This window comes from Ceratotherium simum, chromosome 36, assembly GCF_057802395.1.
Source record: "Ceratotherium simum simum isolate JZ-2026a chromosome 36, ASM5780239v1, whole genome shotgun sequence".
Taxonomy (NCBI): Eukaryota; Metazoa; Chordata; class Mammalia; order Perissodactyla; family Rhinocerotidae; genus Ceratotherium; species Ceratotherium simum.
In genome coordinates, this window is record NC_141935.1 from 2,408,385 (window position 1) to 2,426,198 (window position 17,814).

The 17,814-nt window shown below is 39.4% G+C and overlaps 1 protein-coding gene across 4 annotated transcripts in view; it reads right to left on the reverse strand.

The window, feature by feature from the left end:
* Positions 1–17,814, reverse strand: part of CAMSAP2 (calmodulin regulated spectrin associated protein family member 2) — a 116,618-nt gene that overhangs the window by 74,180 nt on the left and 24,624 nt on the right. The window contains exon 1 of one of the 4 annotated variants that reach the window (XM_087424317.1): positions 9,670–9,734. The exons of the other annotated variants lie outside the window; for them this stretch is intronic. The gene's annotated coding sequence lies outside the window, so the exon portion shown is untranslated. Of the gene's footprint in view, positions 1–9,669; positions 9,735–17,814 lie in introns of those variants that run through there. 4 annotated transcript variants of the gene reach the window in all.

Genomic DNA, 17,814 nt, shown 5'->3' on the forward strand with positions numbered 1-17,814 from the left:
CACCTCACACGGCATCAAATGAGATGTATATCAAAGTACTCTAAAAAGTTCTAAGTGATATGAAGATTTACAGTGTTTTTATTACTTCAGGCATTATACAGTCAGTGTTTGACTATGGAATTAGCCTACATGATAGTTTATTATCTAAAGATAATCTTCAGACTTCACTGTAATCATTTATTTTTATGTTTTCCCAAGCAAATGTTATATCAATTACTACTTTAAGGAATTAAATTAGGAGATTTCTATAATATCACTCTTCATGTACCTGACCCACTAATAATGGAGTTGTCCATGAACCATCAAACCTGCTTTCCTCTAAGCAGGAAAACAACAACAATAATCACCAAGACAATAAAACACGGGTTGCTTTTTGGAAAACCCACTCACATAGATGATTATATCCAACAAATCAAGATTTAAGCACAGAACATATATATTTTCCAAATGTCCCGACCGTAGTGACCTCGGCAAGATTTATTTTTGTGATAGTTTATATACGGCAGCTCAGGCCTCAACATAATTGCTGCTACCTTATGCCAACCACGTAAAATGACAGCTATGTTCTTTCATTTGCTAACCAACATGACATTCCTAGTATAGTTTAACCCATCACATATGACTTCAAAGTATGCTTGTGTTTGACAGCTTTCCACATTTGAAAGTTTCCCAGGCACATGTGATGCTGAGCCAAAAATTGTGCTTCAAATCTAAAAATCTCAAACAAGTTGCATAAAATACACTGAAACATGCTTTATCATATTAAAAAAACCATCAGTAAAAGCTCCACTTAACACACAAAAAATTGCCTGAAAGGAAGTATGTCAGCAAATTTCTTTCAGCTGGGTGTGTACGAAGACCAAGCCTGACAGCACTAGCTTTACCAAAAAAAGAAACTGAACCACACAAGGTCACGACACGATCATAGCTGTTCCCTAATCTGCCTCTACCACCCCGTCAGGATTCAGTTCCCAAGCACTATCTATGAGAAAGAGAAAAAGGAAGGTCACGATGCCTCCCTTGGTACCACGCAAAGTTACTATCCAGGTTTTTAGAAACTACAAAGACAATGTACAGTTGAATAACAGCAGGGAAGTTTCACAAGACTGGAACATAGCTATGGCAGAAACTCAAACAGCATGGTAAGAAGTACAAACACCTTTCTGCAACCTACTAAGTACCTAGAGGTCACCCATCTCCTTCTAGATGAATGCCTGCTGGCAAGCAGTGCTGAGATTAACATGCCATAGTGGTGAACTAAGACACCAAACTTGACCCAAGCCAGCCTCATGGCCTCTACACATAGATACCGGCCAGAGCCCAAAAAGCTCTTGCTCTCAGGAAGTAAGGAACTGTAGATTTGGGAGGTACCTCACTAGCTAACTGGCAGGAAAATGCTTACCTGAAAGGAGTCTGAAGACACAAACCAGTGTGCTTAGAATGGATGCTAGTCAGCCACAGAGCAGTTATTTTCCTTGCCCTCCACAGTAACCTGATGTCATAATTCTCAAGAAAGGCTCCTAACTACAATAAAACTGTCACATCTTCACTCTGTTAATTCTATCTAACTAAGGTGAAGAAACATGTAAAGGGATCAAAAGACTATCAAGATTTTTTAACTCTCTCAACTGGTAACACAGCAGTCCCGCCATATCCGCGGTTTGCCTTTCCACAGTTTCAGTTACCTGCGGTCAACAACTACGGTTCAAAAATATTAAATAGAAAATCCCAGGAATAAACAATTCATAAGTTTTAAATAATTTTATTTGTTTATTTTTTCTCCCAAAGCCCCAGTAGAGAGTTGTATGTCATAGCTGCACATCCTTCTAGTTGCTGTATGTGGGACATGGCCTCAGCATGGCTGGAGAAGCAGTGCGTCGGTGCGCGCCGGGAATCCGAACCCGGGCCGCCAGCAGCGGAGCGCGCGCACTTAACCGCTAAGCCACGGGGCCGGCCCCGTAAGCTTTATATTGCATGCAGTTCTGAGCAGCATGAAGAAATCTCGTGCTCGCGCTGTCCCACTCCGCCCGGGACGACTCATCCCTCTGTCCAGTGGATTCACGCTGTGTATGCTGCCCACCTGTTAGTCACTTAGAGCCATCTCGGTTATCAGACTGGTGAGGATCACAGTGCCTGTGCTCAAGTAACCCTTATTTTACTGAACAGTGGTCCCAAAGTGCAAGAGTAGTGATGCTGGCAATTCGGATGTGCCAAAGAGAAGCTGTAAAGTGCTTCCTTTAAGTGAAAAGGTGATAGTTCTCAACTTAATAAGAAAAAAAAAGTTGTAAGCTGAGGCTGCTAAAATCTATGGTAAGAATGAATCTTCTATCCATGAAATTGTGAAGAAGAAAAAAGAAATTCATGCTAGTTTTGCTGTCACACCTGAAATATGTAAAAAACACAGCATATGTATGGTTCAGTACTATGTGTGGTTTCAGGCATCCACTGGGAAACTTGGAAAGTATTCTCCACGGATAAGGGGGGACTACTGTACCTTACCAGTACTGATTTTTCAAATACTAGCTGACAAGTACTACCCACATAAAATACTACCTCGGTAATTTTGGTAGACCATGACACATATAGCTCCTTTAAAACATTAATTTTTAACAATTCATTAACATTGACATTATTTAAATCTAAATTCTAATTCATTAAAAAGTCAGTAAATAATGCTATTATTTATCAATAATAATGCTATTTAACAAAAGAAAGACTGAAAAAAATCAGTGTCCCTTGCATTTTTCAGGCTTTCTCCAGTAATATGGAAACTAGTGGTAAGGCATAAGCTCTGTTAAAGATGGAAAGGAAAAGCTTATTACAGACAATGATACCAATGCATAGTATTGCAATTAATAAAATGTCAAAATATTCAAAGGATTTCTGAACCTATATGCCTCATCATTTAAAAATTTTTTTTAAATGGAACTTATAGTTTTTTATTCCAAAACTACTTTAGAAAAATCTATGAGATCACTCTTAGTATATCATGATGTCCTATATTTGTTAAACAGATAGTTTAAAATATTTTCCCAATCTGAGATACAAGACTGAAAAATGATTAACTAGCAAAATGAGGGAGGAAAAAAATCACAAGAAAGTAGTATTACACAGAACAACACTCTGATACTACTCAAGAGTTGTTCAAGTCTTTATCCTATGCCTCTGACTATTCTCCACAGTATCTACTGCGCATTACTCAAAACATTTGTGCCTCTAACAGTTCTATCCCTGGCCTTTTCTTTCCACTCTACAACACACCCTCCCTGGGCATCTCAATCCCACGGATTCAGTAACTAACCACTACTACTCAGGCGATTCCCAAATCGCTATCTTTAGCCCACACCTCACTAGGTATCTCTTCCTGGATGTCCTAAAGGCATCTTAAACTTAAACCTGGCCCAAACTGAATTCATTATCTATTCACTCTACCACAGCCATTTCCCCTACTCCAATTCTTTCCCCTCCTCTTTTCTCTATTTCAATAAAGGTTGCTACAATATACACTCAGTTGGCTTAGACTAGGTTACACAGTCTCATTATTTCTATCTTTTAAAAATGGAACTCTGATCATGTCATTGTTGTGCTTAAAAACCCTCTGGTAAAGGGAGGTCCTCAATATCCCTCAACAAGGGACTGGCAAATAAATGATAGTATTTTCATACTCAAGAATATTGTGCAGCCTTCAAAAATGCTGGTGTGGCCCTATATTCGTTAATATGGAAAGATGGTTATGAAGCCTTTCCAGGCACTCTCCTCACCCCAACTCCATGGTTTGCCATGGCTCCTCCAGGCCTAACTCTACCTCAAGATGCTGCTTAAGTTCCCCATTTGCTAACAAGCAATTTCCTTCCATGATTTGTTCACATTTCTGAGGCAAAGAATCTGACTGGCCTCATTCATCATCTTGTGCCAGGCAACTGGCAGAAGCCACAGGTCACCAGCTACTCTTTGGATTTTATCTGCTTTTAGAAAAAATGGCTCTGGCCAAACGCAATAAAACTCTAAATTAACTTTTATAATTAAAATATTTCTAGATCAATACAAAGCAACTATATTATGAAAGAATTTGAGCAACAACCTAAAATCTACTGTAGCTGGATTTAGTTTCTAAAATATATCCTTGGTATTAATAGGTCTGTTTATATCTTAATCATGCTTCACTTCATGAAAACAAACTAGTAAAAATGTAAGTGTTATTAAATAAGATTAATTGTTAAATTTTATTTTTTTTAAATTTCAGCTTCACTGAGGTATAACTGACATATAAAACTGTAAGATATGTAAAGTGTACATCGTGGTGATTTGATATACATATATTGTTAAATTTTAAACAACACAGCTGGATACAAAAAACAGAGAGGAAAGTCAGCAAACGATTATGAGCTAATTGAAACAAAAAGTCCACACTCTTTTTCCCATGATTATTTAAAAGCAGACAGGCACTTATTATGTTGAAATGATAAAGCAGAAAACTAACAATCTAATCACTTAATTAGATTTTCTCGTAAACTCCATGAGCTCAGGAGCCTCCTCCAGAAAACCCAATACTGGAAGCTCAATAAATATGTATTTCATGAATAATTACAGCTCACTCTATTCAAATCTATAGGAAAACAAAAAAACAGAATCTCCACCACTCTCTAAGTATTAATTCTGAATGACTTCTCTTTCAAAATATATTTAATTCTTAATTTAAATATTCGCTAACTTCTCTTATTCCTTTACTGACTCGGCATCTTCTCTGGGTCAGGTGCTGGGAATATGACAGATGTGATCAACAAGGCCCTGTCTTTGTGAAGCTGATTCTATATAAAAAGTGCACTTTCCACTAGCCTTGCCTGGGTGGAACAACTGTATAGTAGACATTTTTTCCCTATTAAGAACTTGATTTGAGTAATTTCACCTTGGCTCCATCACATAAAAATAAGCACGGTGGGGGGGCGGCCCGGTGGCGCAAGTGGTTAAGTGCGCGCACTCCGCTGCGGCAGCCCAGGGTTCGCTGGTTCGGATCCTGGGCACGCACCAATGCACCGCTTGTCAAGCCATGCTGTGGCGGCGTCCCATATAAAGTGGAGGAAGATGGGCATGGATGTTAGCCCAGGGCCAGTCTTCCTCAGCAAAAAGAGGACGATTGGTAGATGTTAGCTCAGGGCCGATCTTCCTCACAAAAAACAATATATATATATAAGCAGAGGGGGCCAGCCTGGTCGCACAGCAGTTGTGAATGCCCTTCGCTTCAGCAGCCCGGGGTTCGCAGGTTCGGATCCCGGGCACGCACTGTCGCACGCTTGTCAAGCCATGCTGTGGCCGCGTCCCATATAAAGTAGAGGAAGATGGACACGGATGTTAGCTCAGGGCCAATCTTCCTCAGCAAAAAAGAGGAGGATTGGCAACCGATGTTAGCTCAGGGCTGGTCTTCCTCACAAAAAATTTAAAAAAAATAAGCTGCTATCTATAATCCATCTTTTTTAAAACAAGACTTCTTCTAGAAGTTTAGAAAACAAAAGCTTTAAGAGAGAGTTGTTTGGTACTTTAGTGTATCAGTACCATTTTTCTCTCCTCACTTATCAGAGAGAAACAAAAGGCTTAAGAATGGGGATATAACTAAACTTACTGTAGTAATCATTTCACAATATATACACTTATCAAATCATTATGCTGTATACCTTAAACTAATACAATGTTACACATCAATTATATCTCAGTAAAAATAAAACATTAAAAGAAAAAATGGAGATGAATGCAATATTCTATTTTCTCTCAGGTTGTTACACAAGATGTCCTCCATGCCTCTTTCAATTAATTCTGAATGTTTCTCTGAAGCAGCTTTATCATACAGACAAAAAATCAAAAATCTGAACCCTTTTTATTTTTTTTGTGAGGAAGATCAGTCCTGAGCTAACATCCATGCTAATCCTCCTCTTTTTGCTGAGGAAGATCGGCTCTGAGCTAACATCTATTGCCAATCCTCCTTCCCGCCCCACCCCCACCGAAAGCCCCAGTAGGTAGCTGTATGTCATAGTTGCACAACCTTCTAGTTGCTGTATGTGGGACTCAGCCTCAGCATGGCATCAGTGCACGCCCAGGATCCAAACCCGGACCGCCAGCAGCGGTGCGTGCGCACTTAACCACTAAGCCACGGGGCCGGCCCTGAACCCTTTTAATCATAAAGTTGGCTTAAGAAGAAGGAAATACTCTCTCTCTCCTAAACACCCCCATCCCTCCCCTTACTACATACCCAGCAAAGAAATATTGGTAAGAAACAGACTCCAAAACACTGACTGGGCCCCCACCTTTTGCAGGGGTGGTACAAAGGAGTTAAAGGTCGGTACTGAGTCAGGGCCTCCTCTTTGCTGTCTGTCCACGTGGCTGCAACACTCATGAGCCCAGGACCTGCTCCCTCAGGAGGAAAGACTTCTCTCTTCCTCTCTTCCTTATGACCAGAAATAAGACAGTAAGAGGATCTGTGAGAAACCGAGGTTCTTTCTCTCTCCTTTAAACATTTTCCAAGTAACGGGCCTGGAGGCAGCGCCCGCCTGGACCCTGTCTTCTCCCCATTCCAGCTCCTTCCTTTCCCCACCTTCAACTCACACTGCATGTCCCTCCTTTTTCTCACCTCACTTCCCCGACTCTTTTCCACCACTGACCAGTTCTCTCTTTCCTCCTGTCTTCCCTGCACCCTTGCCCAGGCTTCTCTCTCTTACTCTCAGGTTCTTTTTCCTCTGAAACAGGCAGGATGGCCATCGACCCTACTGGAATAATAAGTTCCACGTTTGGTTGTTATAGGAAAATAAAGGACATCCTATGACTACTTGGTTCTAGGCCAACCTAGCTTAGGACAAAAAGAGCCCTTTTACTTGGTCCAGTTTAGCATACCAGAATTGTGCGTTGGGAGTTGGAACCAAACGTGAGCTAACACTAAAATGTTCATCTTGCTTTGCCTTTTCTGTGCATAGCTCTCTCTCAAGTATTTTTCTACAAAGCAACCTGAAGTCTGGGTCAAAGAACAATATGAATGTTCCTGAGCTCCCTGACCAAATATCATGATAATAGCACCCAACTCCATACATTTTCAACACCCAAGACCACTATGTTTTTCAAAAGAGTAACCCTGGCAGAACTTCTGAGGTAAGGAAGAAGCTTTTCAATGTCCGTATCTGGATTATTAATCGGGTTAACTCCCTGCTTCACCATAGAAGTAGTGATTTTATATCTATAGAGCACTCTGCACTCATTAAAGTTATCACATACACGTCATCCAGTCTTTTATCAAATTATTTTGCTTTACTCTAATGTACTATATTAAAATAGTGACATTTACGAGAAAGGAAGCTTTTCTACTATACTATAATTACTGTAATGGCTCAATGATTCTCTATCCACTTTCTCTTCTTAAGTGCTTTCATTCAGTCCCATGGGCTTTAAATGTTGATAACTCCCAAATTTAAATCTTAACACAGGACCTCTAAACTTCAGACTCAGATACTCAACTACTTACTTGACAGCTAGAAGGCATTTAAAACTTAATATTTCCAAAATACCAGTCCTGATTCTCTAGCTGCCTCACCACAACCCCTTCCCACCCTTACCTCCTATACCCATCATCTACAAAGCAACCCGAAGGCACTTTAAAAAAGTAAACCAGATTAAACTCATTGCCCTACTTAAAATCCTCCAATGATTTCCTTGTAGGCTCGAGAATAAAATTCAAACTTGGTCTGCAGGGTTCTACCTGCTTTGGCTACAATCTTTCTCTCTAACCAGGTCTCACTCCACTCTCCCTATCAATCTTGCTTACCACCAACCTCAGCGGCCTTCTTTCAGCTCTTGAAACACACCAAACTCACTCCTACATCAGACCGTTAAGCTTGCTGTTCCTTTTGTCGGGAACGTCCTTTTCCCAGATCATCACATGATGGTTCCTTCTGGTATTTAGGTCTCAGTTCAAAAGTCAACTCTTGAGACAGGCCTTCCCTGACCACCTCCTACGAAAATAGCATGTTCCACTCTCTCTAGCTCCTTCTCGATTTATTTTCTTCAAAGTTTACCACTGTCTGAAACTGTTATCATTTGTTTAGCTTTTTACTACTTGTCTTTGCTACTAAAATATTATCTCTGTGAAAGCAAGGGCTTGGTCTGTCTCCTCATTACTGCATCCCATTGCCTAGACCCAGAGTATTTCTCGACAAACACTTACTGAATGAATCAAGTACATCATCACATCATACAAATTATATGGTAAATAAATGTGGCCCTAAAATTTCAAATTCCTGGGCCAGCCCCGTGGCTTAGCGGTTAAGTGAGCGCGCTCCACTGCTGGCGACCCGGGTTCGGATCCCGGGCGCGCACCAACGCACCGCTTCTCCGGCCATGCTGAGGCCGTGTCCCACATACAGCAACTAGAAGGATGTGCAGCTATGACATACAACTATCTACTGGGGCTTTGGGGGGAAAAATAAATAAATAAATAAAATAAAATCTTAAAAAAAAAAAATTTCAAATTCCTGAAAATATTCCCTCCAGGAAATTATCAGTAGGAACTTTATCATCCAGACATGAAGTTTATTTATTTTGTGGATTGTCTACCAACTCAGGGCCTTTGTATTTGTTCCCTCTGTCAGCAATGCTCTTCCTTCCCTCTTTTCTCTGCCTAACTGGTTCCTTATCATGTAGATCTCTGCTCAAATATATTCTCCTGTGTAAGGCTGCCCCTAACCATTCTAACCATAATAGAATGGCACATAATTCCCTCACATCACTCTATCACATTATCCTGCTTTTATTTTCTTCAAAGTCCTTACCACTCTCTAAAGTTACCTTTTTGAATTTGTCTGCTTGTTTCACTGCTTACCACAAACTAAAATTTCTAGCTTCAAGAAAATAGGAAATCAGCATTCTTACATCTGCAAGTATATCAAAAGAACTTCCTGAGAAGACACGACCCTGGGACAGCTCTGTAACATAGCTCATTATAACCCTCCTTCCAACCACAGAACAGCACAGGCTCAGAAGGAACCTGGGTATTATAAAGATTTCTTTTCTATTACAGAAGCTCGTTTATCCAGGTGTCTGAACACAGGAAAGGAGCCAAATGGAATCGTTTTTAAAGTTTTTTTTTTTTAATGATCATCTATTTTCATCCTTTAAATCACATCCTGACATTAATTAAAATCAATCTGCTAAACTGCTATGATCTACCAAGCTGCAAAAATGGGTCAGTATCATGGGGAGGGGGTGGGGGTCCATCTGTTCAACACAGACTGGGGTGCGAAGGGCTACAGACGACTGCTATGACATTCCACTGTTCTAGATAGCATGGGATTGTAACTGTGCAAATTAGAAAAATCTACATTTCTATACCAAACCTGCTAAAACATCTTAATCTCTGTGCTCCAATTATATATATATAAATATATATAAAGATTAATCACCTTCTACTATACCATCTACTTAAGTTCAGTAACCCACAAGGAATATAGTTATCTCTTCTCCTTTTAAAAGACGAAAAGTCCAAGTTAATATACATTTAATCCTCAAAAATTACTGCTGGAAGGTGTGTAACCAGACAACTTCCTAAGTATTTACCTTTTGCTACTCTGAATGAGTTATGAAGATGAGATTACAAACAAGAAGAATATAAAATTTCACTATTTAAAACTGAATTACCTATTTTATAGACAAAGTTCGAAGCAACATCATACTTCGGATGCTAGCGCTGAAAGGTCAAAGCTGAAAAAAAAAAAGCAACATGCACCTGAAACCGTAATGTATGTTACATTTCAAGCCAAATAAAATGATTAAAGTTTTTTGAATTGGAAAATAAGACAAATACCAAGTGTTATTTCAGGAAAATTAATCTGGCAGCAGTATTCCATAAAGATTAGATAAAATAAATCTTAAGGAAACAAGTCCACTTACCAATTCTATTCCCATAATTCTTTTCATTAAAACAGAAGCTGTTGGTAATTTGTTTACTCAAATATATTTTTAAGAAAAACATGGGTATGGGATATTTAATTTTTAGTAACAACGCTGTTGTTTTACCACTCTTCTCTATAAAATACAGCAATTTAACTAGTTTTTTTAAAATGTGGGTTTATAATCCATTCACAGGCCATACATGAAGTCATGTAATTAAAGAAACCAATGAAATCATTTAAATATGAAACACCAAAGGGAATTTGGTGGGGAGAGGCAAGAGAGGAAAGGAATTGGAGTTTCTTGGGCAGGAAGGGTCTCCCATGTCCCCCCGCCCATTCATTAATGGGCTTGTGGCCTGGGATACATCTGGGATAGTCACAACTCATTTTTCCAAATAGAATAGAAAAAAAAAAAAATCAAGTTGCAAAGATAAATACTTTTGTTTCTGTTTATATATAACTAAGTAAACCAAGTGAGGATGTGGTAGTAAAATGTATTTCTGTGAGTTACAGTCAAAAGAATTTCCAAACTCTAGAGCAGATGATTGCTAGGGTCTCTTTCAGCTCTAAAACTTTACTTCTGTAGCTAAATCTGTCCTCACCTGGGAAAAAAGGTCAATGGGTAGGTTTTTCTTTACTGTTTAGCTACAGTTCTTTTAATGGCAAGCAACAGAATCTAACTGTTGAATTAACTATGTCAATTTAAACAAAAATTGGGACTTATTGCGAAGACACTGAAGTAGTTCCCAGAATCTAAGGAAGAGCTGAACCACCAAGCTCAGAAGGACAGAAACCGAGCAGCTCCAGGGACCTCAACAGCAGGAGCTCACAGACTTATCCCTAGGGCATTGCCTCTATAGGATGAGGTGGCTCCAACCACCTTCCACCACTGTGCTGGGATTTTCCCTCCATTCGAGTTCTCAGATTCCCAGCAAACAATCTGATCAGCCCACCGCACATCAGGTAACTTTGCCCTTCGACAAATCAGAAAGCGCCAAGAGCAGGGCAAGGAGCATACACATGGTCTCTGGGGAAATAAAATGTCCACTATCTCAATCTGTCTAAAACATCTGCTCTTTATGGCCAGAAATTAACACTTCATTTATTGAGCTCTTATGTACCAGGCATAATACTTGGTTCAATATGATAAATATACACAATGTACACGTACATTAAAACATTAAGCTGGACCCCTTAAATATATGCAATTTTTGTCAATAAAGCTGGAAAAAGGGGCCGGCCCTGTGGCTTGGTGGTTAAGTGCGTGCGCTGCGATGCTGGTGGCCCGGGTTCGGATCCCGGGTGCGCATCGAGGCACCACTTCTCCGTTCATCCTGAGGCCGAGTCCCACATGCAGCAACTAGAAGGATGTGCAGCTACGACATACAGCTATCCACTGGGGCTTTGGGGGGAAAAATAAAATCTTTAAAAAAAAAAAAAAAAAAAAAGTGGTAAAGCTGGAAAAAACATGAGAAATATAAAATGTTTTCAACAGATAAAGGAGAATGTGGATTATACTTAAGAACTAGACTTTTAATACAACGAACATTATATTGAACAATATAATGAATAGGATATTTTTCATTTCCCATAATGTGTTCTTGAAAACTAAGGTTATTTTAAGTCATATTTTTCTAAACCAATGTTGTGAAAATGAATCCTAAAGTAAAATATTTTTTAAATTAAGAAATTATTTTGCAAGACAAAATCGTCCCATTTGCAACAACATGGATGGATCTGGAGGGTAGTATGTTAAGTGAAATATGCCAGAGAGGGCCGGCCCTGTGGCTTGGTGGTTAAGTGCGCACGCTGCGATGCTGGTGGCCCGGGTTCGGATCCCGGGTGCGCATCGAGGCACCACTTCTCCGTTCATCCTGAGGTCGAGTCCCACATACAGCAACTAGAAGGATGTGCAGCTACGACATACAACTATCCACTGGGGCTTTGGGGGGAAAAAATAAAATAAATAAAATCTTTAAAAAAAAAAAAAAAAATGCCAGAGAGAGAAAGACAAACACGGCATGATTTCAAACTAACACATGGACAGAGAGAACTGTTTGGTGGTTATCAGGGGCAAGGGGGTTGGGGGTAGGCACAAGGGGGAAAGGGATGCATGTATATGGTGACCGACAAACAATAATGTACAACTAAAATTTCAAAATGTTATAAACTATTATGACATCAATAAAAAAACAGATTAACAGGAAAAAAAATTATTTTGCAAAGTGAATCACTCTATCTTTAAAAAGCTATATCTTTATATGTCAGTGGTCACTAAATGAGATACATCCCTTACATAAGAAAAAATGCTATAGTCTGAATGTTTGTGTTCCCCCAAAATTAATATGTTGAAATCCTAACCCCTAAGGTGATGGTATTAGTAGCTGGGGCCTTTGGGAGGTGATTAGGTCAGGAGGGCAGGGCCCTCATGAATGGGATTAGTGCCCTTACAAAAGAGGCTACAGAGAGATCCCTGTTCTTTCCACCATGTGAGGACACAGTGAGAAACTGGCAGTCTACAACCCAGAAGAGGGCCTTGTGGGGGAAGGGAAAATTTCTCCCCTTTACCCTTCTGGTTCTTATGGCTGGTTGAATAAATAAAATGATATAACGCAGGTTAAGAGGAAAAAATCAAACAAAGTTTAACACGTGTGCACAGGGAATTTACATAAGCATTAAGAATTCCAAAGCCAGTCAGGCAAAATGAGGTATATATGTCATCCTGGACTAAGGAGAAGAGGGCAGAGGTCTGGGCCTTCAAAATGAAAGGAGGCGATTTACAGGAAGATGACAAGAGTTAATATTTGGTAAATAAATGTTTGCATGCCTTGCAGAGACAATGGGACATGGAGGGGACCCTGATCAAATGGGCCTTGCTAGGTTCCTCCCTGTCTACCACACCAGTTCATATTATACTATAGTTATCTATGGTGACAGCTCCTTCCTAGACTAGGCCTTCTATCTTAAATTGCTTTAGACAGTTAGGAGGAAGGTCAAAGTTCCTTCCTGAATTTTTTGTTCTTAAGAATAATCAGCCCAAAATAATCCTCAAGCCAAAGAGAGACATTTTGGGTGGTGAATTTTGTTCCCCTTCAGCCTTCACCACAACCCACCCAAAGTGCTGACACTTTGATCTTCAACTTCCCAGCCTCCAGAACTGTGAGAAGTTAATTTCTGTTGTTTATCAACTAGCTAGCCTGTGGTATTTTGTTATATAGCAGCCTGAAGGGACTAAGATAGTCCCTTAGTCAGGGGACCAAAACAATTCTCTTTTCTCCCTACTATTTCTGTTCTTGGGATTCCCACCCTGCTCCCCTCTCACCATATTCCCCTTCATTGCTGCATACCCTCTCACTGTTTGACATCCTACTTCATGCTGATTTCTCTGCTGTTCTCCCCAGGATCAATGGAGAGCATAATCCACAAGGACAGGAAAAAGGACGGCAGCACAATGTACGCAAAACAGCACCGGGTAGGGAGCCAGGAAGACCTGGGGTCTATCTCTGCTCCGTCACTACCTACCTATAGGATCATGATCTGTCCACTTCCTCTTTCTACACCTCTTTCAGCAGGAACTGAATAAGTATCTATTAAATACATCCATCCAAAAAGTTTCCTTACTCGTCAAAAAGAGATGGTAATAACTGCTCTATTTACCTTTTCTGGTTGTTACCAAAAAAAAAAAAAGGGGTAAATGCTTTATAAGCTATTAAGCACTATAGAAATAGCAGGCGTTTTTTTTTAATTGAGGTACAATTGACATATATTTATTAGTTTCAGGAGTACAAATAATGATTTGATATTTGTATATATTGCCAAACGATCACTACAATAAGTTGAGTTAACATACACAACCACACAGTTACAAAATTTTTTTTCTTGTGATAACATATAAGATCTAATCTCTTAGCAACTTTCAAATATGCAATACAGCATTATTAACTATAGTCACCATGCTGCACATTATACCCCCATGGCTTACTTCATAGCTGGAAGTTTGTAACTTTTAACCCCCTTCACCCATTTCTCCCGCCTCTAGCAACCACCAATCTGTTCTCTGTATCTATGAGCTTGTTTTTTTTTGTTGGTTTGTTTAGATTCCACATACAATTTCACTTTTCTTTTATATGTTTGTCGTGTTGAGGTTTTTTTGGAAGGCCATATGGTGTAAATGGGATAAGCAGGGGCTTTGGAGTCAGCAGAAACCAATTTAAATCCCACCATCATCATTTATTACGTGCTTGGCCTTGGGCAAGTTAACTCACTGTTCAGAGTGCCAGTTTCCTCATCTTTAAAACAGGAATAGGGCCGGCCCCGTGGCTTAGCGGGTAAGTGCGCACGCTCTGCTGCTAGCAGCCCAGGTTCGGATCCCGGGCGCGCACCGACGCATCGCTTCTCCGGCCATGCTGAGGCCGCGTCCCACATACAGCAACTAGAAGGATGTGCAGCTGTGACATACAACTATCTACTGGGGCTTTGGGGGAAAAAAATAAATAAATAAATAAAATTATAAATAAAAAATAAAACAGGAATAATACCACCTATATCACATACTGCATTAAGAATGGACATTTGTAAAGTACATTCGATTCTCCTTCTCCCCCATTTCATCCCCATAATTCTGTACCTTCAGTCCTATCCCATTTCCACATTGTAGCTCTTTCAATCCCACATAACCCCTCACCTCATGTCTTCTAAGAGCATGTTCCCAGAGATCATTTACTTTATCACCAATGCCTAGCCTGGAGTACACAGTAGGAATGAGTAAGTTATCTATTAAATAAATGAATTCCTATCTGTTTTTGTGGTAAATATGTTAAGTGTAACATAGCAAACTAAAAAACTGAATATTCTAACAAAATGCATACCAATCTAATTTCATTTCTCTGTACACACAAAGACCCACTTTCACTTACATACAACTCTATCTTTTTCAACAGGCAGTGAGAAAAAAAGAGAAACTTAGCACAAGACCTAGAGTCGCCTTTATCTTTCTCATCAAAAATAAGAGATTTAAGAACATCAGCTCAAGATTTTTAAACTACAAGGCTGTCCCTTCACTTATTTTGTTTTTTTATCATTATTAGGTAAAAATATCAGGGTTCAAAAGCACCAGGAGCAACAGAGGATGGAGAAGCTAACATCTAGACCCTGAGGCTCTCAGAATAGAACGAAACCAAGAGCTGGTTTTTCCCAGCTTCTAGTATTTAACCACCAATTAATTATTAGAGTTGACATCAGGGATAACATATTTTTGCCAGTCCTAGTCTAAGTTCTCTTCTCCTTCATTTCCAACTCTTGATGAGTCAAAAAATCATCTCAATTCTACCTCAAAAATGCCTCTCCCAAATCAACCCCTCTTCTGCATCTCAATGACCTCTACTTTAGTGCACATCCTGGCTATGTCAACAGCCTCCTGAGTGGTGTCTCTTTCACAGCACCACCACAGTGACTTTCTGTAACACTAATCTGATGATATTCCCTCTAGTCTAAAACCCTATACTGGGTAGCTCCCTATCATTTCCAGGATAAAGTACACACTCGGCATGACATAAAAAGTCATTTATGCCCCGTCCCCATCTAACTCTCTGGTCTCATTCCTCGTCATTCCCTATGCACGTAGCGCTAAAGCTACAACCAAACCCCTTGCTCTTCCCTGAGTGTGTCATGCTCCCACACTCCCTCCCTTTCAACATCCCATTACACTCTCATAACACTCTCATTACACCTTATAACATGCACTCCATTTCCCTACCTGGCAAACTCCTTAATATCCTGCAAAACACAGCTTAAGAGTAGGATCAAGGTTGGTGCCTCTGTACTCCTAAAACATACGTATTATAATTTGGTTATTTTTCTATAATACCCAGTAGAAAGTGAGACACTAAAGGATAGAAACTCTTTTTTAATCACAGTAGATGATACAGAGTACATAGCAGAAGCTCCATAAATACACTGAATAAATTAATAAATGGACTGACTGACTTCAGTTTTATTATAAATATAAAAGGTTTCTGTGAGATCATCTGGTACAATAAGCACCATTCATCAAGGTACTTCTATGAGAAAGTAAACTTGGAGTTCTAAATAAATTATTACAAATACACACTGACTCAAACATAATAAACACGGTTGTAAGATAACAAAAGATAATGTGAGTTTATAACTGAAGTGTATATGTAACTAGAAACAATGGAATCCAAATTAGGTATATGATTAGTGGGAAACAGAAAACTGAGGTCCAGCTCTATGCAGGAAGAAAAAAAACCCTGTTCAACAAAACTACGAGAATTTAAAATGACTTTTCACAGACAAGTCCTGCTCATAAATTTGCAAGGCATTATTATACAAGGGTGACTAGAAATTAATAACTACTACTGTAATGTTAAATTTATATAATCCTTTTCCTCTAAAGTGCAATTTTTAATCTTCTCAAATGGGAGAAAGATTTTTTTAAAAGCTTCTACATGAGTAAATGACACTGAGCTCCAACAGATGGTAACACCATGGAAATCCATAAGAACAGCTGCCTAAAGGACCAATATTTTGGAAGGGAGGGAGGTAGGAAGAAAAAGAAAAAAGGGACAACACAATGTTCCTGAGATCAGCTTCTCCGTTCTCAACACCTTTCCTGTATCCAGCAAAAATAATGGTAACTAGGGGATTACTCTGCACATTCTTAAAATCAAGAAACTCGTATCCACCCAGACAGACTATCCCAACTCTGCTTCACCCTCTGTCAGCAGTCATCCAACTCAGAGGCTACAGTTACTCCCCAGTACATGAAATTAACATAACCTTCCAGACAGGAACAGAATGGGTAAATTACTTTGAAAAGAAGCCTGGGCAAATTACCAAGATTTCAAACCACCAGGCAGATTTCCAGGTGGCACACTGGATGTACCTTCCACCTCTCCATACCCACCCTCCTATTATCCTATTCCTGTTACTTTCCTATTACCTAGGCAAAGACAAAAAATACAGCTTAGTGATTAAGAATGTGGGATTTATAGTTAAAGCAGAGATGGTCTTAATCCTGCCTTCACTATCTACTGTGCTTGCTCTGTGACCTTAATTATGTTCTCAAAGCCTCAGTTTCCTCATCAGTAGAACAGGGACAATGTACTTTCCTGTTAGAGTTCTTAAAAGAATTAAACTATATGAGACACAGTATGTAAAGGTAAGCACAGTGCATGGCACATATAAACCAAATAAAAAGAGCTACCAGATAGTCTGATAAGGGAACAAGTACACAGATAGATATAAGCAAATTGGGAAGATCTGAGTTAATAAATTGTAGCAATTTACACCAAGCTGACAGTATAGCAGTTCACAAAGTGTTTCAGTGTTTTGCAATGTCTTGTTTAATGTAGGCAAGGAAAAAAAACCAATAAACCACCCTCAAAACAACAAAAACAAAAATACTATGAAAATTTATTCCATGATCCTGTAACCCACAAAAAAGTTAAAAATCCTTAACTTCAGTTCATAGCCTCTTCATGATCTAACCTATTTTTTAGCCTCATCTTACATTTAGGCTTTCATGCAGTCAACGTTGTAACTTCTAATAACATACTTTCACAATTCAAACTTGACTCAAACAATTTCTTCCACCTGGTTAGCACTCTCACCCAATCCATCTTCCCACCCATTGAAACCCCACTGATCATTCTACCCTATGATGACTTCCTTCACATTCCCTAGCAGAAATCATCACATCAACCTCCACAGTCCCAATGCCTATTGCCTAAACTCGTATTAGAGCCCTTATTTCATGGTGTCTAATTAGTTTTTTTCCAGTCTTCTTCCTCACTAGATTCTAAGCTCAATATCATTCAAGTGGAAGCGTCAGTGGTCAGCTGAATGCACAGACTACAAAATACGAAAAAAT